Raw genomic sequence first — 27,682 nt, 5'->3', positions numbered from 1 at the left:
GTAAACCTGAAGCATAAGACTTTTGAGTTCATTAAAACTATATGATCGACTGTGGAATGATTCATAAAAAAACATTTTTGATCTAGTATAAAAACCAATTTTTTCAAGTATTTCGGGACATTGGATATTATTATTTAAAATGTTGATAAATAAATAAAATATTAAAATTTTTATAAATACGATATTTTTTGAAAATGATTAATTTTGGTTTGACTGTTATCATTGATGGTAATATGAGAAAAGATATAAAAACATGTAATGAATGATCATCATTGAAATTTCATTTCCACATCAGTGTTCTCAAACATTACAATATTATGTTATATACAGACCGACCTAGTGTCTAGTATATGAGTGTCCTTGAGTGTCAACGGCTTCGTTACCACGGCTGGACTAATGATGTATGCATAAGTTTCAGAACGACGGAGGAAGATATAAAACGAGTGGTGTGGTACTATAATGGTGGGTGGATGGTCGCAGCGATAGGAGTGGGAGTGCGTAGAGTGGACGGTATGGATAGAGGGTGTTTGAAACACACCCTAAGTAAATGGAAGTAGCTGACCGAAACTAGACAGAGAGTGATGTCGGACAGCAAAGAGCCAACCCTCGTTTGCAAAAGCCTTCCCGGACCTTTGTGTTTGCTAGCCGTGATTTATGATGCGAACGGCTTTTGTACAAACCTTTTTAATGGTTTCCGCATCGTGCTACTTACAGTCCGGCCAAAAAATTATCAAAAAATATATGTTTGGTTCCTTTTAAGGCTTAAGAAATCCAAGTCAAATAAATTAGAAGAGAAATACACGGTAAAAAAGATTGACGTTGTTTTACATAACATGTTGATCAATTTATTAATTATTTAATTATTTTTAGATATCTCAAATTAAATTGAAAAATGTTACTAGTTCATTTTGTTTTAACTTTTAAAAATATCTTGTTGGGCAAAGATAATATTTTTACATTGGTTTTATCATTACAACTGTTTATCATCTAGTTTTTTTCGATTACGTGCTAACAACGACAATATAAAATTGTTATTTATTATTTGTATATTTTTATTAGCTGAAAAACTTAATTCTTCTATAAGAGAACATGGTAAAACCTGCATAGCTTGGCGGGTTACGGATGCGATCTGCAATACCTCCGCACCGAAGCACGACAAGCTATAAAGGTGGTAGTCTAAAATAATAAAATAAACTTATTGCAATTGTAGTAGTTTACTTAGAGGTCTACAGTTAAGAGCCCAGTAAATCTCATCAAATCTTTGTATTCCAATTTAATTTTTAAAACGAAATATGAATAAAATTGTTCGATGCTTATTTAGGATTCTTTAAAAATTATTCCTTAGCAGTTTATAAGTAATAATATTTTGCGATTTTTATTTATGATCGTAAAAACTTTGATAATATACAAGATAAATTTTAAAACGGAACCGCTCGGTTTTTCTTCAATTAATAATCATATTCAGACATTTTTTTTACTATTTTTTAGTATCACATATTTCTCAATTGAGTAGTTATTAATTACTTTTTAATGGGATCCTCATAAGGTCTCAATATGGTGTTAACTTGATTTTTTTTTCTTTGAGGTATTTATTATTCTAGTATGATTTAAAATGTCATCAAATAGAATCGTTAACATTTTCGTTTATATCATATGTCAATTATAAAATTATTATCATTGATTTTCAATATATATTTTATTATTTACCGTATTACCTTCAGTTGATAAAAATAACAAAAAAACACATAATACTTTCTTATGTTTAATTATACACTTAGGTGATATAAAAACAGTAATTATTTTTTATTTACTTAATATTACAATTATCATTGTGTTTGACTTACTTGTAATTTCTGCATATTTGATAAAAACAGTTTTATTAATTAAATATTTTGTTAAACGAAGAATTTATTTATTAGTAAAAAGAGTTATTTTAATTAATCAAAATATTTATTTATATAAGTCTGCAGTTAACAGATTCAACATTTTTTGGTAATTCTTATTCAAATTTTCACTAAATATCTCGTATAGATATTAAAATAATTTTGTCTATGTTGTTTTTTTAAGAAACTGGCAAACGAAAGAAATGTTTTTATCATAATATGTACACAAAGGATAAAATGTTCGGGTCATAGCGGCGTGTGCCAACTTGGATAAGGGACCTGGTGGTACTGGTTTTGTAAACGACCAACGACTTATATGATTTGACCGGTCGAGCTAGTTTTTTATGGCTGAAAAACTCTATCGTTACTGTGGTGCGTGTGGCAGCAGAAATCGGGCCGTTTATCATTTTGGTGCGTGTAGGGTTCACGTATATCAATAATAGACTATATACGTATAGGGAACAAGAAATAGAGCCACGCGAAGGATTGGAAGAGGAGAAGAAAGGAGAAAGTCAGCGAAAATAAATTGTTGGCGATCGACTCGAATGATGATAGCGAGGGCATACACACAAACACATTTAGGGTTTTCCGGGGTCGGATATTTTTCAAATAAAAAAGAGAAAAAAAACTACAACCTCGTTCCGGTCGCGTTGTTGTCGAAAGCAAATAAACAAAATGCGAAACACAAACACGTACACACAACACACCAACATACACTGCGGCAGTCGTGGTAGTGTACATATTATTGATATATCTGTAATATATACATACATATTTGCATTATATTGAGTAAACTGCTGTTGTAATGCAATGGTGGGGCTAACTTTTGGAGCGGTTTTTGGATTTTCGGCTGTTCGGTAGTGACGGTGATCGGTGAGGAGTCTGATGGGCAGAGGGGCGCATGATATATGACCATGGGGTGGATAACCGGACGGACCGACGGCCGGCCGGCCAGAGGTTACTAATGGACGACCGTATACTAACGGCTATGTCATGGGATGGTGGGGAGAACATGGCCGCCGCCCACCAGCCGCCTTCCGATGTTTAATAAACTACCCCCATAACGCCCGGCTTCCAGTCCAGATATCCCGTTATTTATTGTGTAGCTTGGGTTTTCATATAACGGCAATTTTCCTTATTTTCACGCTCCCCCGCATTCATTGTCTGCTCACCGATGGCAGCATTTGGTCTTTGGAGCAGAACATGAAAAACACCGACGCTATCTCCGATTTGCGATGCCATTAGTCACACGGTGCTTGAGGAGCTATTACTGAATGTGCCGTTAGCGCTCCGTGTACAAAACAACCGTCCGACTATTACTAATTGCGGCCACAGTGACTTTTTTTCTTTTCTTTTGCTTCACCTCCCCTTTAATAATATTTTCGAGGAAATGAGATGTTTGCAACGTTTTACTTTGGCCGTCAACAAAAATCCACGTTACCTGGAATCACCGTTAATGTTATTAAATGGTTACATTGATTTTATATTACAGTAATATTGAAGTATTAAAGACGTTAATAAAACTTAAAAAAATTGATTAAGTTAATTGTATATNTTTACTTTGGCCGTCAACAAAAATCCACGTTACTTTTTTATTATTTAGTTAATAATAAAAATCTAATTTATGTGGTGTTGTAGAAAAGTTTTATATGATTCTCATATGTGTTTGTATTAATAGATCATTAAATAAAACAAATATATTTTTTTAATTTATAATTATAAATTTAAAAAATATAAAAACAAATCGACAAAGCTTATCACATGTGAAAAATGTTCAGAGAATGTAAATTAGCCAGTCATTATCGAGTAAAAAGTAACGATAAAAGTTTGCAGCTTTATTAATTGAAATATCAGTTGAGTGCGCAGATGTTACCCCTTATTTATTGTTTGTTGAGATGAAAAGTTTTACCTTGATACTATAAAAGACTTTGTAATGACTTAACTAAAAAAAATGAGGCAGTGAGTCGGGGTATGAATTAAAGAGAAAAAAATTTGTTTAAATTGAATGTAATAAGGCTTATCGCTCTCGATTATATCTTAGTAATATTGTAGTTTTCACGAATGAAAACTTATAAGAGTTTTTTATTCTCAAAAAAAAAAAAAAAAGTTATTTATACATTTATTTGCTAACATATAGCTTAGTGCTACTATTTAATTGGTGGTGTTAACATACTTTATGTCGATAACAAATAGGTATGAATTAAGGCACTTTATTAATTCAATTAATTATTCATTGCAGTTAAAATACTTTTTAGTAAAAACTTTATCCAGAACTTTACCGGAAGTGTCGTCGAGAAACTAATTGTGGTTTAAAGTCAAATGCAAATGTTAAATATTTGCTTGTACATTTGACCCTTTTTAAGATTTCGATTTTTTTCTCTTTTTAAATTATTCACGCGAATCATTTACTGTCCCTTCAAACACATCATTCACCCCTTCATTTCCCGGACATATGAATATCTCACGGAGGGTGCCCTTATTTGAACATATCAAATAAATGCTATCTATTTGTTTTACTCGGTTTATTGTAAATATTGCCGAAAGCTACAAAAAGTTTTAACGGCAAAATTTTCATTTAGTTTACAATTGTCTTATTATTTGAGACCAAATATTAAATTTTTTTTTATTTAGTGAGCTGTCTTAAGTTTTAAATAATAATTTATGACTTTTTAAATGTTTCACCAATATCACGTTCATGTTTTAATTGTTGAATCTAATTTCACTTAAATTATACTTAAGTTTTCAACAATTGGTAAATTGCAATGTTTAATAGTCATCGTTATAACGAAAGTTCTAAAATTTAAATACTTCGCTACTTAACACAATTGAATAACGCAGTTGTACATTTTTCGTCGGATGAATACATAATTAATTTCTATAGACTAAATATAGCAAATTAAAAGAGGTTATTTCAATATTTTGGATCAATCAAGATTTTTTTCTCGTGAATAAATTATGTTTATACTTACTTGAACTTATCAGGGGAGGTAGATACTGTTGTCTCATTTTATTACATAATTCTGTGTTATTAATTTAAAAAATAAAATTGTGATACATTCATAATTGTTATATATATATATATATTGAATTAATTTATTCATAATGAAATAAGTAAAATAAAGCACATTACTATTAAAACATGTAAATTTTTACATAACACTATTTTAAATCTAAAAAACTTTTTAATATTAATAAGCTTAATTGTTTTTTTTTATAACTTTTGTGTACTTGGACAATAATCAGTTATATTAACTTGATTTATGCTTAGCGGATTAACACAGTAAGTTCATATAGTTTTAATATCAGAAAATAAACTTTATATTGTAATTTCATAGTAATAGAAATCTATAAACTAACTGTGCGATGAACTTTCTCGGTTTCTCTTTCTAGATATAAAATAATCATATGTTAGAAGAATTTTTTTTTTTATCGTCAAGTATTAGGGTAATTTTCTGAATTCATTTTCATTTTATGATTATTGAGAACTTATAAAAAAGAAAAACGATTTGTGTTAAATTAGTTTTTTTTCTTAACATATATTTGAATTTTATTTTAATAATTGAATTAGATTTTTCTAAAAAATATAGCGACTTGTCACACATCTCGCCACGTCTTTTAAGTTACTTAGTTTAATGGATACAAATATTATTACATTTTATTTAATATATTCATGTTTGCTGTGAAACTTAAGTCTTATATTAAAACACACGATTCAAGTACAGCTTCAATTTATACATATACGATGACACAAAGTAGTAGAGAAATGTCGGAGCGGCTACAGATATCTGTTTTGGGACTGCATTAATTAAACGTCCACGAGTACGAGTTGAAGAGAAGAAAGGGACTGTCCGCCTGCGGCATTGAAATCGGTACGTGCGGAGGACATCCGGGGGATTACTCTGATTTTAAGGGATTGGTTTTTGGGATTTGTCGACGACACAAAAGGACGGCAACGCTTAATTGGATGTCCTTTGGGTTTATTGATTTTATACTCGCCGTCATCCCAGTGCATTAATGTATATATATATATATATATATATATATGCCTCCTCTCGCGTTCAGGACCACGTCCGGTCGGCCGGCGGTGGCCGTTAAGTTCCCAAAGGTCCGGGGGACTCTTTCATTTACATAATGCCACCGCCAGTCTACGCGAGCACCGGACGAACACAGGAACAGTCGACCAAAGGTCGGGTAAGGGAAATTGGAAAACATTCAAGTGACATTTTCCAAGATGGCCGGCGGCCCCTTGACCCGTGCACGACGGTGACGGTGGCGTTTCTCTGACTCACCGAGCAACAATGATTTATTACAAAACGCCGGCACCGCTCACCACGCGTTGTCTCCTCTTTTTGTGTCAACCACTACTTCACCTCGTCGTCATGGTCATAGCTGCAGCCACCGCGGCGTTTCTCTCAAAATGAGGATTCCTATTGCGGAAGTAACAGATGAGGTAGCGGTACGGCGATGGCAGAGAGAGGGGGACATGACCAAAATGTCGTACATACCACAGACGGGGTCTCGGCAATTTCAATTTCACCTACGACCCGAAGTCTGATTAAAAACACAAAGCCTTAGAGGGACGGAAGAATTGTTGTTATTTTATCTATACGTCGTAGCATTGAAACGCAAATAAATGCCATCCCTCACCTGACTTGTTGGATTATGCGCGTATAACACATTTTCGCCAATCGAGTAGTAGTAGAAGACGGTATTTTTAATTAATTTCATTCGAGTATAATTAGTCCTCACTTCGTACGCCAATTTGCGGCAAGAGAAAATTTTACTGCGCTCTTATTATATCTATTTATACGCTAGCGTTTTTATTCGATTTCAGTTGTATTATCACATTTTTATTTACTTTTTATTAAAAAACAAAAAATTACAGACGCAATAAGTTTCAAAAACCAATTGAGTTCACTGGCTATCATAGTAAACATTTCCGTAGCTAATTTATATTAAAATCTTAATTACTACACTTGGCTATAATCTGTAATTATAAAATTAAATGCACTTGTTGAGGATTTAAAAAATACTAGAAGTCGATGACATTTTCCTGTTGAAAAAGTATCGTCAATCATTTTACGTTTACTACGAGCAAAATAATTTTACTTCGTTTCTAATTTCGACTGAACAAAGAGGACATTGAAATCGCAACTCTATTTAACTTTATACGGTTAAGCATGTAAATGTCATTGATTTATGTGATGTAGCCGTTGAAAAGCAGTAACATCACTAAAGCTGTTCGATAAAGTCAAACAATTTTCACGGTTAAATAAATAGGGCACAATTTATTATTACCGCGGAGAATGGCCTATTTGATGGACGGGAGGGTGGGATAGTGGTAAGGAGAATGGGAGGGAGTTATAGATTTGATGTTGGTTTTTCTGTTACCGTGAGATATCGCCAACTGTTGTAGCGCGTACCGGGATAACTGAGTTAAGTTGCCCCTGTATATATAAAATATCGTCCTTTCCGCCACTGAGTATGTTCATCAATATAAAAACGTTATCGAATTTCTAGGAAAATGGCCGCGTCGAGCTAAGTCCGTCGTTGCATATCATAAATTATACAAATAGTGTTCTCTTCACAGTTCCACGACATCAGTTTTTGGTATTCTTTAAATTTTTTAAAACGATTTTTACTACGTAGAAGAATACTCTGTAATTTAATGTAATTACAATAATAATTTAATAATTACAGCGCGTGTGCTGCACGTATTATGTATCTAAATAACTCGAATTACTTTGCATAGTTGAAAAAAAAAAATTGAGTGTCTTTGATTGTGAAACATTTTGATTGTGATTGAGTGAAACATTGTTGATTTAATGATAGAAATAGAAATAACGATAACTTAGGCGGTCGGTTTTTTTTTTTACTTTAAATCTCTGTGGTTTAGTTTAGAGAACAAACGTTGCTTACACACGACATGTAAATGCAGTCGCAACGTTGACCTCACAACATTGCTCCGTTGTTTACAATATAAGATGGGTAGAAGTGGCGGAGAAAATCCCTTATTCCGTGCTTACAATATTCAAGCGTTTCAATTAATGTTAATTGTGGACATTGATTTTGCACAGTGACAAAGGGTCTGAGGGTTAAAGTAAAACTTTCACTTCAGCTTGCAGTCCAAAGTTAAATCTGCTGAATTCAGTGATTCACGCGGCCCGAAGCTAAGAAGTACGTGTGGATTGAATGCGAAACGAGTAGAAGGGTCGATTAGGGTAAATATTGAAATCACCTTATAACTTGGCTAAGCCGTTTTGCAAGAAGGTAGTTTCGGAGGTGGCCAATATTTACCCTTCCTTTTCCAAAGTCAAGCTCGAATCATCATCGTACTATAGTCACTAAATTTATAATCGTTGATATTTTGTTCATTTCTTTTCCGTTTGAAATTCCCACGTCGAATACTCGACTAGGAAAAGAAAACAACCATAATTAATCTCCTCGTGTACAATGTGCTGACTAGAGCGCGTAGAGGACCCTCAGTGCACTCGGATGTCGTATCATCTCTGTAAATACACACACGAGGTCTAAGTATTGTATTATAAATTGTACTATCGAATAGGTGATACACGACCATATAACCCTTTGGAACAATATACGGTGCACGGTTGTTGACCCCCCCTGGGAATTTCTTCTGTTTTTTTTGTTCCACCCAAAATGTAAAGGGTGTAATTGCACAAAAGGCCATTTATTTATTTCCGTTTTTTCGCGGGGTTACATAAAAAAAAAAAAAAAATACTCATTGTCGGTGTTAAATAGAGGCGGTATGTTTCCATCGCGGGATCCGCCGGATTCTGGCATTGAAGTTTTGTTCTCTTCTTTGCGATAATGCTTTTTTAACCTCATTTTTGACAGCCCACAGGTATTCATATAGCCTTTATCAATACTGCCTCCGTCGCTTCATAACGGTTTTCCAACAGGTAACACACATATCGGTATACTATAGATGAACATTCAAAGGGGTTGCCAATTAAACACAATACAAACTCTCGATTCCACAAACGGATAGCTTTAAAATAATAGTAATTTATTTCTTATATGGCCAGATTGATTACCAAAACAATGGTTTTTATAAATTCGATTTAAAATGGAGACTAGTTTCAAATAAAACAAACTGTAATTAATTTCACTAAATATTATGTGTTACAGAAATATTTACAGAATCTACAAGATGTTAAAAAACATTGTTAAAACCCGTCAAAATCCAAATAATGAACTTAAGTTTATTTTTTAATTAAAAGACCATTAAATGACTTAACCAGTTATAAAATCATTTGATCTAATATTAATATTTTGTGAATCGAGATGACAATAGACTACTTTGATAATTTAAGTTTAGAAAATTTGTTTGTTAAATATATTGTTTATATAATATATAAATATATTTAACACGAAAAGCCTAAAAATAATTACTAAAAAATCGCCTGTGCGTATTTCGGAAACAATATTATCATTACGGGCACAATATTTACGAGTGATCAATTTTTATTTTGTACAAAAATAAGACGCGATAAATGATTGAATAGTTTTATTTTAATACACATAAAGTTAGAAATAAATAAAGAAAAACGTACTACGTAGAAAATATTTAAATAAAAGGTTTTTATACATTCCCAAACACGATCAATAACAAGAAGAACTGTTGAATGATGAAGTTTTTTTGACGACACGTGTAGTTGTTAATGGGAAACGATTTGTTAGCTATAAACTTTTATTTGAATACTCCGCTTATAAAAAATAAATGACAGTTATACATCTTCAAAGTTCTATTTTGGCGCACTCAATCTCAGTTTATCTACCCAACTCTTGTTATTTTTTTTTTTTTAGCTTTGATGCAAAGCCGAGAAGGTATTTAATCACGACGATATTTCAAGTTATTAAATATTTTACGAGAATGATATTTGAATATAGAGGAAAATGAAATATAGTTAAAAATGTGTTTGTACATCTCTAATTACGACATCAGCACTGTTGGATTGTGAATGATAAAGTTTTATTGTTTTTGTTTATTTTTGTCAGATAAATAATTTTTTTGATTAACTTTAAGCTCAATTCTAATTACTATAAATATGCATTAGTTTCACAAGTCTATTGGTTAGATAACAAGGCCGCAGATAACTTGCCGATTTATTAAACAGACAATTCTTATAAAATCGATTGCATTGTTAATTTTTTCAGCTACGTACTCAAAATGTCATTACAAATATCGTTCAGTTATTAATCGATCGAGAAATGCTTAATTATCGTTTATTAAGACTTATATTCAAATCAAATGAAAACAATTTTTTACTATTTGCCCAAAAATCATTTAAAGTGTTATATTCGTGTTTTACACCTGTCTTTGTGGCGTATAATAATCAGTGTCCTAAGTCAACAAAGGACACAGATACGTGTACACGCATACACGTGAGCATGTAAATAATAAGGGGTATGTTTGGCGGCGAAAAAAGAGGGTGGGCTCTTAAAGGAAACTGTGGAAAAAGAAGGAAAAAGCGTATAGATTCCATCCCCTACTGAATTGCCACCGTGTATACATATATATGCATTATGTCATTTTGGACCGCGTTACTGTCGTTGTCATCGTACGGTTTTTGTGTAATGTCGTCTCCCACACCGTTTCCCCCGGTCCAACTTTCCGTCGGTTCCTCTCTGGGGACGACAGAGGCGGCTATTGATTATTTCAAGAGGTCAGCCGCTTGTCCAGGAAAACTCCGACATTCGCACGGCACCCCTCGTCCGCAAACAGTCCGACAGCGGCTAAACAATGCGACACCGCAGACACGAAACACACCCACCTTTCGCCGGCAGCGTTTTCTCGTCCGTGCCACTACTACTCGTAGGCCCGCAGAGTACTACGTCCATCCCTTTCACGCTCCGCAACCGCCCTCGGCAGCATCTTTTGTCCGGAATCCTAACGCCACCGTCGTCGTTTCCGTTGCATTTCCTTTTCCTTTGCACAACACTGTGTTTAACATGTACGCACATGCACACAAAGTGCGCGACAACAACAATATCTACAGGAACCGTCGACTGGTTAGTGCAAACGGACGTAATGGCCGTTCTTTTTTTTCTTTTACACGCCACTCCAGTGTTCTTTGTATATGTTATGTACATTTATGTTATTATTTCATATTCTGGAATTTTTTTTTTTTTTTTTACCTGAACAACAAATTAATAACAAATAATGTGTAACAATGCCCTATATATTTAATTGAAATTAATCGAGTACCATTCAACTAGCAGTTACTACATAGTTGGTAGTTGGTAATTGACTATAGTCAATTAAAATTGAAAAGGTCCTGCGCTATTGGCCTAAATGGGATAAAATAAAGTGCATCAAATATGTACACAGCGGATAATTATTATAGCCGTTTACCGCGGACCGGCGATAACTGCACGATATAGCTCTCTGGGGTTTAACTATAATTATTATAAATACTCTCAATAATTACAACTGGTCTGATTACGGCATTATTGTTGTCCTTGTCAAATAACTTTACGCATAATTTTTGCACATTAATTTCGTCGGAAATATCGTGATTTTTCGTCTTGTTTGTTTTACTGTCCGTTTTGGTTTAACAATTAATTGAACTGGATAAGTGGATAGCTTTTCTAATACTTAAGGCAGCAACAATCTGTTTCAATAAGTTATTTTTTATGACAGTTATCATAAAAGTTTTCAATCCGGCGAACGACAACGTAAGATGATAAACTCGCGATGAATACGAGTATTGAGCTATTAAAATACATGAATTATTAAGTATAAGATTTTCGTGTGCTGGATAATACATCAGTCAATCAAATCTATTTTATGTGACAAAATGCAAAACTGAAGACTTGTATTATTCTTGCAGTGAAATATTGCCATTGGCATATTGATCAACTTTAACACGGTGTGGCAGATTTAAAAAAATTTACTAAAAAATAATTTTCTCTTTACAAAAATAAAAAATGTTCGATATTTTCTGAGAAATTAAGTGTGTTTCTCAAAATCAATCAACCATTATTTTATGGATTCAATACATTTATTGCACCTATTATTATAATACAAAAAAAATAATAATAATAGAACACCTTTGAAATGAAAAACGCGTAACATCATAAGCATCAACTTACGTAAAAAAAATCGTTTTATTATTATCTGTTTGGTAAAAAAATTATGTATTGTTTACTATTATTATGCTAATTACATAATACAAAATTAACACGAGGCACTTGGCCTTATTATCTTAAAATAGCGAATTTTTCCGTGATATAAACAGAAAACTTAAAATAAAATTCTATCGAAAAAGATTCTCCAGAAATTTGGTTATTAAAAAATGTTTATTTTTAGAGGTACGCTTGTAATACGGTATTTACCACACGTTAGTACAAGACCGTTTTAACCGTCGATTAACCCCTTGCGTTACTTCGTTAATATCCATAAGTACAATGAGTTGCCTAATGTATGCCCCTTAAAACTTTTCGATTATTCAATTATAAAATAAAGCGTGATTAAATATTTATTAAAATATCTAAAATTTTAATTAAAAAACTGTTAAATAAATTATTTAAAATTATCTTGTAGTTTTGTTTCTTTTATTTTTTTTTTGCGTGTAATTTTCAATGAATTTTTTTATACGGAACTTCTTGATGTTTTTTTCCAATTACGTGCTAGTTAATCATGTGTTAAGCACTGTAGTAATATGAAAACTACCGTTACTCCCTCAGTATTATAAGTTAAGCTCCCCTTATTGTTACATACTAAGAGTTTTACCGTAGAAAATGATTTCCAACGGGTTTTTGCGGAGTACATTTTCGTATACATGTGTGTCACATCGATCGTTTGCTTACCTGTTTACGTATATTACATTATTAAATTGCTTAAGGCTAAAACGTATACGCGTGTTGAAGAAATATCTTTTGTTTTAGAGAAGCGGAGCAAGGATGAAAGAGAAAAAATAAAAAACTGTAACGTCGGCCGTAGTAAGATATTACATTACAGAGTTTTCATAAACCCTTGTTAAGCAAAAGAATTTCGTCATTTTTGTTGACATTTTTTGAAAAACTACAAGATATTTCATTTTATGAAAAAATGAATATTAATAATGGGAATAGCAAAGTTACATGAAATAGAAAAAGAAGGAATTGAGAATTTCGGTCGTTACAAAGCTGTGACAAAGTGCTGTCATTTTTACAGCACTCTGATCATAAACAAAAACTAATAAAATAATTAAAGCAAACTAATAACACTTTATAATTTCTGTTATGTACATGATGATGCTTTATTGGATTGGTACAATTTTGAATATAGAAATCAGCTGACGAAAATAATACTCAAAATAATTTAATCGTATTTTCAGCTGATTAAATGAAATATTTTTAGGTATTTAGAATAAACATTATTATAATATAACATTTAATTTCATCATTAAATTTCTATATGACCGCGTGGCATTCTTTAGTGATAAATAATTTTAGTTATTTTAGGTATCAAGCCAACAAATAAGATATATTTTTCATATTGCTATTTGTGTTTTTTATAATAAAATAAACATAGAAAAATATCTTTGAATTTTTTTAATTACTTTAAACCTAAAATTTCAAACTTGTTCGCACTACAAACTAATTTAACATTCATCGTATTATTATAATTAAGATTTCAGAAAATCTTTCTATTACCGAAAACATTATCGAAACTATCCTGCGAGTATATTTCATTAAATTATATCTGTTGAGTTTTGTTTAATCGTTCTAAAAATATCCAATCGTTAACTTTCACAAATTTCAGTAGTATTTTTAAGTGAAAATTCAGTTCAGTCTATTACAGTGAGATATTGCTGTGCCATAGCTATGTAGATGTGGTCATATTTCTCAGATAAGCGAATTCATCTCCACGTGAAAACTGAGAGCCATTCGACGAGGAGATCACGGATGCGTAAAAAACGCCATCGGTGGCGATGTCGTAATGTTATGATCTTTAGCAAAAATGCTGTTATGAGAAAAGGAAATTTTTCCAACCGTGAAATGTGTCCCGAGTACAGATTTTGAGCGTATGAGTGGGGACAAACAGCTGGTCGGACTGAGCAAATGCCCAGTTTTCTCGTAAAGTTCATATTTCAAATCTCGAGGCAAAAAAAAATAGAGAACCCCTCCTCTTCACTCGGAAATAAGGGGAAAATATATATATTAGTATCGTATACCGGATAAATGTTGCTATTTTCCTTAGGCCACCGTCCTCCTCCTCGCCCCGTAACTATCTATCTTCGTCGTGTGCTTGTATATTTTTTCGTGCCCATCGCATTCACCTTCATTCGGAAACACATTTCCATCCCACGAAACGTCATGACGCAGCATCTCATTCGTATACTTGTACAATGGGCTGCACATGTACAAGGATATACGAAAACGGTAGCAAAAGAAAAAAAGTATATATTACATACGAACGGATAATAGGGATGGGTTTTTACGAACTCAGCACAGAATAGTGTAACTGGGAGATAGAAAAATACAAACCGACTGCTATTATGTGATATACCACCCGGCGGATATACTGCGTCTTATAATAATAACATTTATATATATATACATGTAAAAAAAAATGTTCAATTAAATTACTATTACCTAGTAAAAAGTTGTAAGTTATCGCATAACATAATACGCTATAATATGCATTTTTTAGAATCTTGACAGCGCAAAACCAAAAGCATTTTTGATTTCATTTAATGTTCAATTATTTTTTCGATTTAAAATAATATTCTGAGTATTAAACAATTATTTTTTATACATTAATTATGTAAATAGTTCATATTTTCATTCATCTTTGATCTAAATAAATAACGGTTAATGAATATGTTTTTAATTTTATGTATAAAATCTGATTTAATAATATCAGAAAAAAATACTTTCTCTTAAGAACTGATATTTATAAAATTTAATAGGTTCCAGTACTTGTATTTATAAAATAGGTCAGTGTTAAAGCATCATTGAACGTATAGAAATTTTGATGAAGGAGTGCAAGTTGAGGTGAACAGTTTGATAGAAGTTTATTTCGCTATTTGATGATATAAATGATAAACGTTAGCATTTTAGCCGTTCATCCTTTTTGGTGTACCAAAGTGCACGCACAGTGTATTTTTTCGTTCAGCTGAAATACACACAACACCCCGGGGTGCTATACTGCGTGCTGGTGAAAAGCTATCAATTTTCAATGCCATTCGTTCTACCAACTAGTGTTGTTTTTATCGTAAAATAGAGAGTGAGACGAAATGAACGTGAACGCGGAAAGGGGTTAAAAAATAAAAATGCACAACTTTCCATAGTGCCGATGCCTATTTGGGACAGTAATGGCGGCCCACAAACATTTGCAAAGTGTCAAATACAAACGCCATGGCTATTCTTCCTGTACTTATGTGTGTGTATGTAGAGTGTGGACGTGGACGTGGCATTTTACAGATAAACGGCAAGTAGTTTTTGTGTATCAAAAGAACCTCGAAGGTCTTAAAAGCAAGTCTAATGTGAACCGCAATGATTTCTGCGTCTCCACCTCTTCAAAGTTCCAGTATCCGTTTCATCTTAAGTTCAAAGTTCCCCAAGGAGAAAACACTTATCTGAATTGAATGCTATCAATAAATCACATGTTCGAGACTTGGTCTCGGTAAAATTCATAATAATAACTTCGCTCGTGACAGTTGACAAATGGGTAGATATTGTTTGCACCTGTGGTAATGTTGTATAACATTTAAACAGAACCACACATTATGATGAACATCAAGAAAATATTTTTCTTGATTTTTAATTATTATAATCGAAAATCAAAAATAGCTGATAATTTATGAAAGACATTATCTGTATGCATAACATTTATAAAAAAAATCAAGAAGTGCTTTTACAAATAGTATTTAAGGTACTTTTAATACATATTTTTAAAATACTAGGTACTTAGAGCTCTATTCAAACTTGTTAAAACGTAAAATTGTACAGTTCTATTGTAATCATTGATCATTTAATATTTAATTATCAAGAAATTATATGACAAAAGTGGAATTTTTACTCAAATAATAAATTAACAAATAAATATTATTACGTGTATACAACATTTGTGCGTTTTATTTTCTGTATTCTGAGATTTTAGATAAAAATTAATAAACTTTATATGTATTTTCCATAATAACAAAAATCTGAAAAAAAAAAATACTTAACTAGCAATGCAATAACATTATAAACAAAGTAGTGATAATTAAAATGTCAATTAACCTTCCGGTTTGAATACTAGTTTTTTTAAATAAAAATTAATTTAAATGATTACGAAGGGCTTATGGTTATTCATGGATTAAGTGACAAAGATAGAGTTTAAGAAAATCACCCCAGTCAATGCGTGTGATTTCTGGCCTTTACTAAGTTTTAGCCTTTGGTCGTACCCTTTTACGTGCTGCAAAAGCCATTCCGGCGACGTGATTTCTGCCTCTAAGTCCGTGTCTTGTCAAAAGCAACAACCACCTTACACCGAACCAAAATCCCTGTGAAGTGGACAGGTGGTGTGGGAGAGAATAATAATGGCATGGCGGTGCAAAGGATAGGCAGTTGTGGTGAAGCCGTGAGGGTGACCTTTTAAAGTCTATTCCCCGTGAACTCCCCTCAAGTCCGATCGCTTCGTCACTGCGGCAAGTAACGTCGGACACGAAGTCTTCAAGCAGACGGGACGTGAACTGAAATCGGTTGACGATCAATCATTACCTAACGTTTTGTAAAACTGTCACATACTCGCATTACCTCTAAATGCGTAGTCGTAAAGATCACTGAGGGTCACACATAGAATACGAATTTCTAAGTTGTGTTATGTCAGAATAGACAGTTCCACGAATATACAATAAACACCGTCAATTATATTCTATAAAAAATATAGAACATTCAGTAATATTGTTAAATTACAATTTATGTTTCAAGAAACAACATTAAACAGTTTAAGGAAATTTTTGTAAAATTTATATTACTTACCGTTATATTACCCGCAATTAAACTAGTAAATACACTATTTTTACTAATAAAAACGTTAAACTAAAAAGTACTATCTTCTTTTTATTACATGCTAATTTTCAGAACGTATCTAATAATATTAAAAATATCTTGTATACAGTATTAAAAATTTAATTTTCTCTAAAGGAATTTGTTAAATTTGTATTATATATTTAATGAGTATTTTGAATGATAATTACCAAAGAATCAAAAAAATAAAACTCTAATTTTAATCGTAATCAAACAGTTTTATAGAAAAAATGCTTATGAGTTGGTTCCCTATGTCATTGATTGAGATTATTAAACATCATTATTTTTAATTATATGTTATCGAAACTCTTTTAAGCTCGTAAATGTTTTTTTGTTATTAATAAATATTTTTATGATTCAAAACTAATACTATCGATGATAATAAAATTCATACATTATGAAAATATCGAAAAAAAAACATATAGTATGCTTTATATATATATTTTTATTTTCAGATTTCTTATGGAGGATGTTGAAAAGGATAGAACATCAATTTTAAATTGTGAAAAACCACTCGATCTAATTGATTTTGAATATCACTAATTGGAATTATTGTATGTATTTCAAAATTTTAAAATAATTTAATTCATTTTAAAAATGTTGATTATGTTTTGTTTAAAATCAGATGTTGACGTTTCAGATTTATGAAAAATGTGCCTAGGATATATCAAATAAATACAATAAAAATGAGATAGAGGGCCTTTTAAATACCTAAATAGTTGATTTTCAGTTGTAAAACGAACCACTAGTTAACCTTTGTAGGACTATTCTATTGCACGTCATCGAATAAAAAAATTGAAAAAGCCTCTTTTTTTTTTTTTTTAACTGTTACAAATACCACGGTTGTTGGTAGATCGGTCTAAAATTGTCAATAATGATAAATGTATCGGTCATCTATAAATATAGTAGATATTAATAAAATATAAAACACCCCGACGAGAACTGGTATGGATTACATTACGGATTTTTTTTATTGCATCCTAACCGGTCCACTTACAACCTTGTTTGACTACTATGATATCACGCGACATCAGCATCCGTGACCTTTGGCTGGTCAATTAGAAAAGGGCGACTATATTAGAGCAGGTGTCAGAAAATACAAGTGCGCGCTACTCGTTTGCCACAGTTATGGACGGCAAAAAGTCAAGTAGAAACTCATAGTCGGTAGAACGCGAGCATGATTTTTATCAGGGCACGGCTGAACAATCTTCCTAGGTATATTATGTGCACAATAATTGTGTATTACTACTATGCTGGCACACTACAACTATTAAACACGGCGTGATTAAAACTTCAAAAACAATGCCGTTTCGGGCTAAAACCAGGCGAAAAGTTTTAGCTGGTAAGGCGATAGTGGTAGCCACGGCCGGCCGATGATTTATGCTTCCCTCGAGAATGCGATGTGTGGGGTAGGCGTGAACGGAAACCAAACGCGGTTGGTCGTTTTCGGCCCTTGATAAGGGACCTGCTACTGTTTTCTCTCCGCGCGTTTCTCTTTAACTAATATAGGTACTCTCATACAACGAATATATACATGTAAAGTACATTCATTGAAATAACGGTGTATAGCCAGCGGATTACACAGCACCAAGTATGCACATAACGATATTCCTACGCAAAACAGACGATACAGATGTACTTATCTCTCTCTCGATTCCGAATACAAGTCCCCTGATCTCTTTAATTATATATACATATGATGTGTACGTGTACATTGGGTCGATAGATATTATATTACTATAATGTCTTAGTAGATTACATTGTAATTAAAACGCTAGCGATGTCAAATGCTATTTGAAATGGCTTACTCAAAATGATATTTTTATAACAGAAAACACTGGCAGAGTAATAAGAAGTCAGATACCAATGAGTTTGAATTTTTCGGAGATTGAATCGCGTTAATGTTCTTTCATTGTGCATTAAATGAAAAAAACAATTAAAAATTTTAGCTTGATAACTTTACAAGTTATCGAGTATTATTTGTCCAAAGCTGTGATTGTTTTTTTGGTAATAACAGATTCTTCAACACAGTACAAATTATATCGTTGTCGCTGCCAAATTCAGTTTTTAAGTCCTTTAACTTGACTATAATACATAACAAATGTATTTTACAACTAAGTTCTAACTACATAAATATCAATAAAAATTAGGAGTTCGATTGATAAAATTTTATAAAACTTCAATATTAGAAATTTCATTTCAAAATAAATAGTTAAAAAAATTAACAACAGTTTAAAAATATTGATGCAAAATATATGATAATTAAAAAAAATTGTTTTTATATTTTGTGGTATTTAATTTTAAAACGTGTTGCCACGATAATTGTCTTTTAATTAAAATATGAAAATTTTGGTGTTTAACTAAATAAGATAAAATAAATCCATAATTATTTTCTTGAAAAGTCTAAAATGACTGGATCGAGTTATCGATTTTAAGTATTAAGTATTGAAAATTTTAGTTTTTATACAGTTGGACGTTTTGTATTCAAATGAATTATTTTTGCTTATTAAATAAAGAAAATTATTTTTAGAACTGGTTTTCTCTCAACGGACATATTGAATTGACATATTTTGATATGCAATGACCAAAGTTTTGTTTGTTCGTAAATTGTTCATCAAGTTTGCACACTATTTTAACGCGATCACAGTGTAATCAGCTATGGTACTATATTGTACAAGTTCGATCAACTTAAGATACGTGAGACCTTTGAAAGTATGTGGTCGATTTTGAAATCTTCGATAAGAAACTTTGAAACATGGTTTATTTGCTATTCAGCCGTAGCTGCAAACTACGTTGAAATATTGAGAAACGAAGGTTTTGTGGTTATAAAACTTTAACTAAACTTGGAACAAAGAAATATCGCCAACATTTTATTAGTAACATAAAAATCAATTATTTTTTATATAATTAACTGATTTTTTGTTTTAATGTGAATGTATCTTAAGAAAGTATAAGTTTTTTGCGGAAAAAATTCATATTTAATTTAATTTGGATTGGCGTAAGGATAGAACTAATAAGTATTATAAACATTGTTGTTAACTATTTCTAGATTTTTTCTAGATCAAAACTATAACCAGAATTTATCAAAATTATTTGTAAATATTTTTATTAATAAAAATAAATCCAACCAAAATATAACTTGTAAATTTTAATTGAATTTGTTAATTAAATATGAATGGTATATGAGTTAATACGGCAAAACTAATAATTTATGCAAAGATGTCGGTCGTCATATTGGAATATCATTGGCGACAGGTGGGTTGAAAATCATGCACACGGTCGTTCTATAGATATGTATAAAAGGTCGGTTAATAATTCAGATTTGCGTTTACTTGTTCCTGTCGTCTTAAGTTAGAGTGGCGTGTGACGTGATCAAGGAGACATTATGATAATAGATTCGGTAAACAAGAACAAATCCACTACACACCACGTTCCTTTCCCCTGGTAATCTCTTGGTCATTAGACAAAGCATACCGGTCGAGCGGGGGTGGAGATGTTTTGTACATGGCTAAGATGAAGAGATGAAGATGAAGCGGCGTTTAAAGTTGCCTAAGGGCAGCGCCAATGACATTTACCCTGACATAACCGTCACTTTATATGCTAATTCGTCATTAATCCGCAATCTAAAGAGGGAGTAGTTTGCCGCTTCTTGTGAAAGTTCTCTGTTAGTCCAATAACACACTTGAGAGTTTTCTAAAACGTATTCACAACAAAATTCACATATTAGTAATAAATAAATTCCATCGAAAAATATTTCTTCATACATTAGTGAAATCATATAAAAACAAAATATTGTTTAATGATATTGACGACAAATTTGGTTTTTTACAACCTTGATACTTTTATAGAACTGAAGTTTGAAATATATTGTTTATTTTTTATTCGTACGCTAATTATATTGTTAATAAAAATTCATTTATTTTTTATAAAAATTACTATCATAAAAATGTATACTTGTGTTATCCTTTCTTATTACATATAAAAAAAACCTTAAATTTACTTTTGATTGTGATGTTCTAATATTTTTGTCTCTCTTGACAATCAATCCTGGTTTTTTTACTTTACATTGAAGATGAAAATTTATATTAAAATATTTAAGCAATCAAAATAAAATCTAATTTTCACCAAATTTTAATTCAACATTATCATTAATTTAGAGCATAATTGATTAATAAAATAATAATATATTCTACACTTAATATTTAAACCATGTAAGTTACACGGTGTAACTACTAATAGAAATATGCTGGTGCTAGAAAACAAGACCTAAAAACGCCATTTTGTGAATTAGTAACCGTTGGACAGCTGCATTTGACCCCGGAAGTACATGACCAACCCTCGTTTTGGGCCGTTATAGTACAATATGGGGTCGCTCGTGTTTTCACTGACCCTTGCTTTACCTTTAGAAGGGATGAACCCCAATAGTACCTGGACACTGACCAAAACACGCGTTGTATGCATTGACCCCTCAATAATATATTTTCTATCAATAAAAGTTTAAACCAGTTCAACTTGAAATTCCACTAATAGTTGGTGGTACGAGTAATTATAGTTTTATACAGCTCAGATTAAACTAGTAGTAAACAGTATTTATTACACAATAAATGTAGCTTAAGTAATTTGAACAATGAGAAATACCTACATACTCTTAATGAAGCGTGTCATATAATTCCAAAAAACACTTTATAAAATTAAAATCAAAAACCTAAGAAATGGAATAATATCACATTTATCCAAGCTTTTATTTAAAACTATTTTTTTATTTACATTTACCTTACTTTTAATACACTACCGAATTGTCACAATATTGCAATTGGTAATTTCGATGGATTTTTAGAAATTTATAATTATAAAAAATAAGTGAAATGATAAATTGGTGAATTTCACCAAAAGTTTCTCATTCCATTTGATGAATAAATAAATAAATATTATTAATTCTTCATATATAATTTTAAAAAGTAATAAAAGTGTTTAATATTAAAATAATATGAATTAAATTTAGATTAGACTAATATGAGCAACTATCTATCTAAAATAAATTTCATATAATTACATCGAATATTACGAACTCAAATATATATTTCATCATTACATTTTGTAAGGCGATATAATAAACCTAAATAGGGTAACTTCGGTAAAATAGAGTAAATAGGGTAATTTCGGAATTATATGTTTTTATAATATATGTATACTTAGTCAAACTGAGTACATTAATGATAAATAGATACTAGTTCATAATTTTGTTTAATCCTCATCAAAGTGTATTTACCAGGATTTAAGTTTTAGGATAACTCCCCCCCCCCTTAGAACGAAAAATGTTCCTGTATATACCAATGGTAAATTTTTATGGAGTTCGAAGTCTCAGAAGTTGTCCACGCAAATTTATAAATACATGAAGTCCTGAACCTAAATGCGACAAAAAAAATCGCTAAACATAGCGAATTGGGATATTGTGACAATACTGTTAATACGTTAAATGTAGAGTAAATATAAATGTATGTAAAATTATTGATTGACTATTTAAATAAATAAATAAAATTATCGTTGTGATAATTTTATAAAATATTTGGACTTATTGTAAACTTGAAATTAAAAAATAATTATAATTAATACTATAAACAAAAGAAAAATAATAATGTCTTACGTAAAAATGTAATGAATAAAACAAATTGTGTTATTGGAACTATACAAAGCTAATATTATTTTATAATAGTAACCATTATTGTTTAACAGGTAAAGTTTGACTATGTTAAATCAGTTTACTCTGAAAGTTTCTATGCTGGGATAGTGTCCATTGTAAGCTAAAAACTTAAAAGATTTTTTCTTTGCGGACGAAGTGCTGTACATGCGAGTGTCAAAATTATGAGTAAACAAACCTACTTAAAAATATTTCAACCAAAAGTTTAAATAAGTGCAGTTTACTACAACACCTTTTTAAACCAAAACTAGCTTGACGCAATTTACTCACTTTTAACCACTAATCGTCATATTTTACTACTGCCTGTTTTTTAGTAATTTCAAGTACATCAATGAATAATAAAATTCATATTAGTTCTTCTTAATATTCAGCACCATTAAATAAAGTGGGAATTAATTAAGCTTGTGGGGCACAAGAGCATAGAACAAAAAATATTGCTGTGGTTATGTTTACATTTACAATAATATTTCACGAAAGCGGTGTCTCAAAAGCGGTTTAAACAATTTTTATAAATTTATAGTCCCGAGCTCTGATTATGATCATTAAAATTTCATAAAAATCAGTGTTTTTACACATCAGCATTTGACCATAAAATGCATTTAGAGTTTTAAGTAAATATTTAAACGAGGAAATACCACTTCCTCGGCAGGCCAATAAACATTTTCTACATAATTGTTAGTGAGCATAGTAATAATAATACGTATATTGTACAAACATCATTAGATGTTCCAACGTCAGCGTTTAAGCTCACCTTATGCCGGGGCAAAGTGGACTGGACACAAAAAGGGGGGTTTACAATGGATAACCGAATTGCACACACTGTAAGAACCGCCGGCAGTATTAGTGGTGTAGTTTGCGATGAGTATTCCCCGTGGATGAAACGGCGAGTTCTGATAGCCGGACGAAGTTGTTGACACAAGGCTTGAATTTCAGGTATCTACAAACATGGTTACACTTGTTTACTCGCGTTTCTCTCTCGGAAATTACGGAACCGAAAGCCAAACAACATTATAAGCAACTCAAGACTTTACCAACCCTTGTGTACTGACCCTTCTTCATAACATCCAAATCACAAATTTTACTGCGTTAATTATGCAATAAAAAATTAGTTAAATAAGAATGAAGAATATTTGTTTAATCCTGCAGAAAATTATTAGTATCGCATGCATTATTACTACTTTCATTTTAATATGTTATATGTGCTGAAATATTAAACGAGACTGCCAAATAATGGGCAGCACTAATAGTTATAATGGCTAACGAAAAAAAATTATATATAGTCTAAAAAATAAAATAAGAACTATTTCATGAAAAAAAAAATGCAGTGACATGAAAAATCTTGGATTAGACTTTCAGTGTATATTTGTAAAATCGCCCTTGGTAAAACTCCCAGATTAATTAATTAGATTTAAAATTATTTAGTTAACAATCTATACAATATTTTCTTTTTACACCTTTAAAATCTTTACGGAAGTGAATTATTTTTAATTATGGCGCTATTTGCTTTACTACATTATTATAGTCGAGTTTTTCATGATATATGCAAAATAATACCAAAACCTTCGCCACAACTAGTAACAAAAAAAATAAAATAAAACAATAAATAAAAACATTTGGTATCTGTTGATTTAAACACTGGTTTATGTATTCAAATGTTTTGTCTAGTGAACTGAAATAAAAATAATAATGTATTTGTTAAAAAAGTTAAAAGAATCATTTATTGTAAATTTACACATTTTTATTATTTTTTCTATATTATTTTAAAATAATTAAATTAATTTTAATAATTTTTAGAATTTAAAAAAAAAATGTAATGCTAATATATTTCATTACATTAATGAAATATACTTTATACTAAAAGTCATCAAAAATAATTTTTAGCGCTATAATTAACCTATTAAATGAAGATTAGTTTTGTATTTATCCGTCCCAAAACTAATTATGATTAAAAATTTTGGTATTATCAAAATAATCTTGTGATAATACTATAAATCATTATAAGCATTTTTTTTTAATTACATATAGTGAATAAACATTATTTAAAAATAGGTTCCTTCATCACTACCTTTATAGCAGATTGTTCAATATAACCGTTAAAAAAAGTTGAAAACACTTAATCTGTAATGTTATTTGAATATAGAAAACTATTAGGAGAACAATATGGGTACTTAAAACTAAGTTTCTAATAGTATAATCTTCATCAACAAAATTAAAACGTTTTAAACACTAACGGTGTCGTACTCACTACACAATATGACGTATTCCCTTAGGCAACACTTGAGACATTGTCCTGTACCCAACTAGTATCTTAACGGTCAAATATTATTAATAATAATAACAATAACAAAAGGGTATATTCATAAAGTACTTTAATGGCTTAGAAAAGCGGATGAAAAGAGAGTGATTTTCTATGACGCTTATTTAAGTATACTGGCATTTATATTATAAGCTTTCAGTGCTTTACGACTCCTATTTATATATTCAATTATGACGACAAAGCTTAACTGATTGAATTAAGTAAAATTTTTGTTGGCAGTCAATCGCATAAAACTATAAAACTCGAATTTTCTATTAGCTTTTTAATCTGGCAAATATCTGGTTCCAAGTGTAATGGCAAGATAGAAGACGCAAGTAAATAGATACTGACGAAGCTAGATCCCCATAAAATATGAACACAGTAATATTATGTTTTCCTCGACTTTGAATGAAGTCATCTGTAGGATATAAACTACTATATTTTTGTTAACTTGTATCACATTTGATTGTACTCGTGACAATGAATATTATGAGGATTTTATGAACAACGTGATTTGAACATAGTCAGTTTTATGCATTACGTTTACCCGTACAACATAAATGGCAACTAAAGCGGTTGTAATAATAAATATGTAAAATGTACATAACATTCCTACAACGGCGTTGTTTTACTGTGGAATGAAACAAAGAGAAATAAACATGGCCGCCGGACGCTAACGATCCCTTAGGGTGTCTGTGGTCACCATAAATAGACGCGCGGACACCGAAGGCCGGCGGTAGTGAACAAAGTTTTTGGGTCCGAGTTGACTGACGGAGAGCGTGTAAGAGGGTAAAACTTTGCTCCAGGGCGAACACTCACCAACACCATCCACGATATTCGTTTACTTTCCCACCCCGAGTCAGCCATTTTTAATTATCTTCTACTCTTTACTAATTTTGTTTTTGGTATCTTACGAGGTAACCCCCCCTTGCACGTACATATGCACGAATCCTACATAATATGATTATGTTTGAGATGGCGAACAAAAAAGGTGGCAAACGGTCAACAAAAAAAAGCAATTATAAATTTCATGTTATTAAAACCTAGGTATTCGTAGTGTTTATGACCGTCGCTTTTATTGGGTTTAATATGAAAAAATGACGTTATTGTACATTGACAATCACGAACAATCTATCGATCAACAAAGTAATAATATGAATTAATAATTTATAAGATTTATATAAAAAAACAAAATTTTATATCAAGTAATTTTAATATTTAATCTTATATTGTAAATTTGTTTATAATTTATATTATAAATAAACCTAATAAATTATCTTTATAATTCTTGGTACTTAGAAATACATATAAGTATATAATTAAATGCTGCAATAAATAATTTTAATATCTTTTCAATAATTTCTCAATTAAATATAGAAATTTGATTTTTGAATAAAAAATTTGTCCTCCAATAATGTTTTGCTTTCCCGGAGAATTGTTATAAATCTATTTAAACAAACTCAGTATGGCATATTTTATGTGATTAAACCAAAAAACTAACGTAAATCGATATCATAAGGTGATTTTAAATAATTTATAGAAACGTTATTAACTACAAACATTTTTTTTATTTCTAATATATTTCAAATAAATTCTAAAATTTAAACGTTCTAGCAAATACGAACAGCCATCTGAGTTATTTATTATTTGTAGGAATTTATATTTTATGTAATTCTGTATATCATTTATTGAATCTATATTTAAATAAGATTGGATATCATTATTGTTAAAATGTTTAGAATTACACATTAAATTTAAAACAAAAACCTTAAAAAACAGTTTTTGACTACTTCATACTGATGAATAATAGTTTAGTTATTATGAAACCAGATTAAAGAAACATTTTCTAAATAAAAACTTACAAATGCAAAGTTTAATCGTTTACTAGCAATAAGATTAAAAATGTGAACAGGTGCGAGTAATAAATCCACAATTTATAAAATACTTGTTTAAAATTTATTGATTTGAATATTAAAATATAATTTAGAATATAAATTAACACCCAAACCATCAATTGAATGAATCAACCTTATAAAGATAAAGATATCATTTATTTTATATGCAAATTTTATACTTGTTTTTTTAAGAAAAACTTTTAATATTTAAATAGAGACTATGTAAAAAGTAATAATTATTCAATCTAATAAAATATTCTTTAAAACATAGCAAACGTTAATTGATGTATTTTTTTTTTTAATAATTTAGCATCATCGGAAAACAATAAAATATTAATATATTTAATTGTTGATTGAATATTATCTATGTATAAATAATTAAAAAAATGATGGCAAAATATAATAACGTTATTGGACTCCTGATAAGTCTCTTTAGGTACTGCTAAAACATTTTAATTTTACTTATGTAATCTATTTTCACAAAAGATAATTGAAACAAGATAATAAAAAAATAACCCAGCACAGTGGGGTCGTGACATAGTTAGGTCCAGTATAGATGATATCTGACGGTGATTAAAATCATTATCATAAAAAACGCTTCGATGCAAATATGTAGATAGTGTTTAATTAAAAAAAAAATTTGTCAAAAAGAAGGTCAAGTGAGAGCTGAGAAAATAAATGATAGCTACAAAAAAGAACCACATGGTAAAATAATATTAATACGAATTTCTTCTCACTAGAGGAAACTACAGTAATGGGATCCTTGATATTTATTGAAGTTATTGAATCTAAATGAGATAAAAATCAAATGAGTTAAACATTTTTTTCTAACTCAAAAAGAATTAAGAAAAAATTCAGTGCCACAGGCGTGAAAGCCTCAAGT

At 30.7% G+C, this 27,682-nt stretch overlaps 1 long non-coding RNA gene across 2 annotated transcripts in view; it reads left to right on the top strand.

Moving 5' to 3' along the window:
• The window catches only part of LOC126904868 (uncharacterized), a 29,618-nt gene extending 10,552 nt beyond the window's left edge, over positions 1-19,066 (top strand). Inside the window, exons 2-3 of one of the 2 annotated variants that reach the window (XR_007703837.1) lie at positions 17,366-17,464; positions 17,551-19,066. This is a non-coding gene — a long non-coding RNA (uncharacterized LOC126904868). Of the gene's footprint in view, positions 1-17,365; positions 17,465-17,535 lie in introns of both variants that reach the window. The other variant, XR_007703838.1, reaches the window with a different exon arrangement.
• Positions 19,067-27,682: the final 8,616 nt, after the last annotated feature.

Source organism: Daktulosphaira vitifoliae, unplaced genomic scaffold (assembly GCF_025091365.1).
Source record: "Daktulosphaira vitifoliae isolate Bord-2020 unplaced genomic scaffold, ASM2509136v1 Scaffold_4, whole genome shotgun sequence".
In the NCBI taxonomy this organism is placed as follows: Eukaryota; Metazoa; Arthropoda; class Insecta; order Hemiptera; family Phylloxeridae; genus Daktulosphaira; species Daktulosphaira vitifoliae.
Note: the sequence above shows the minus strand (reverse complement) of the source record. Positions and strands in the feature narration are given on the sequence as shown.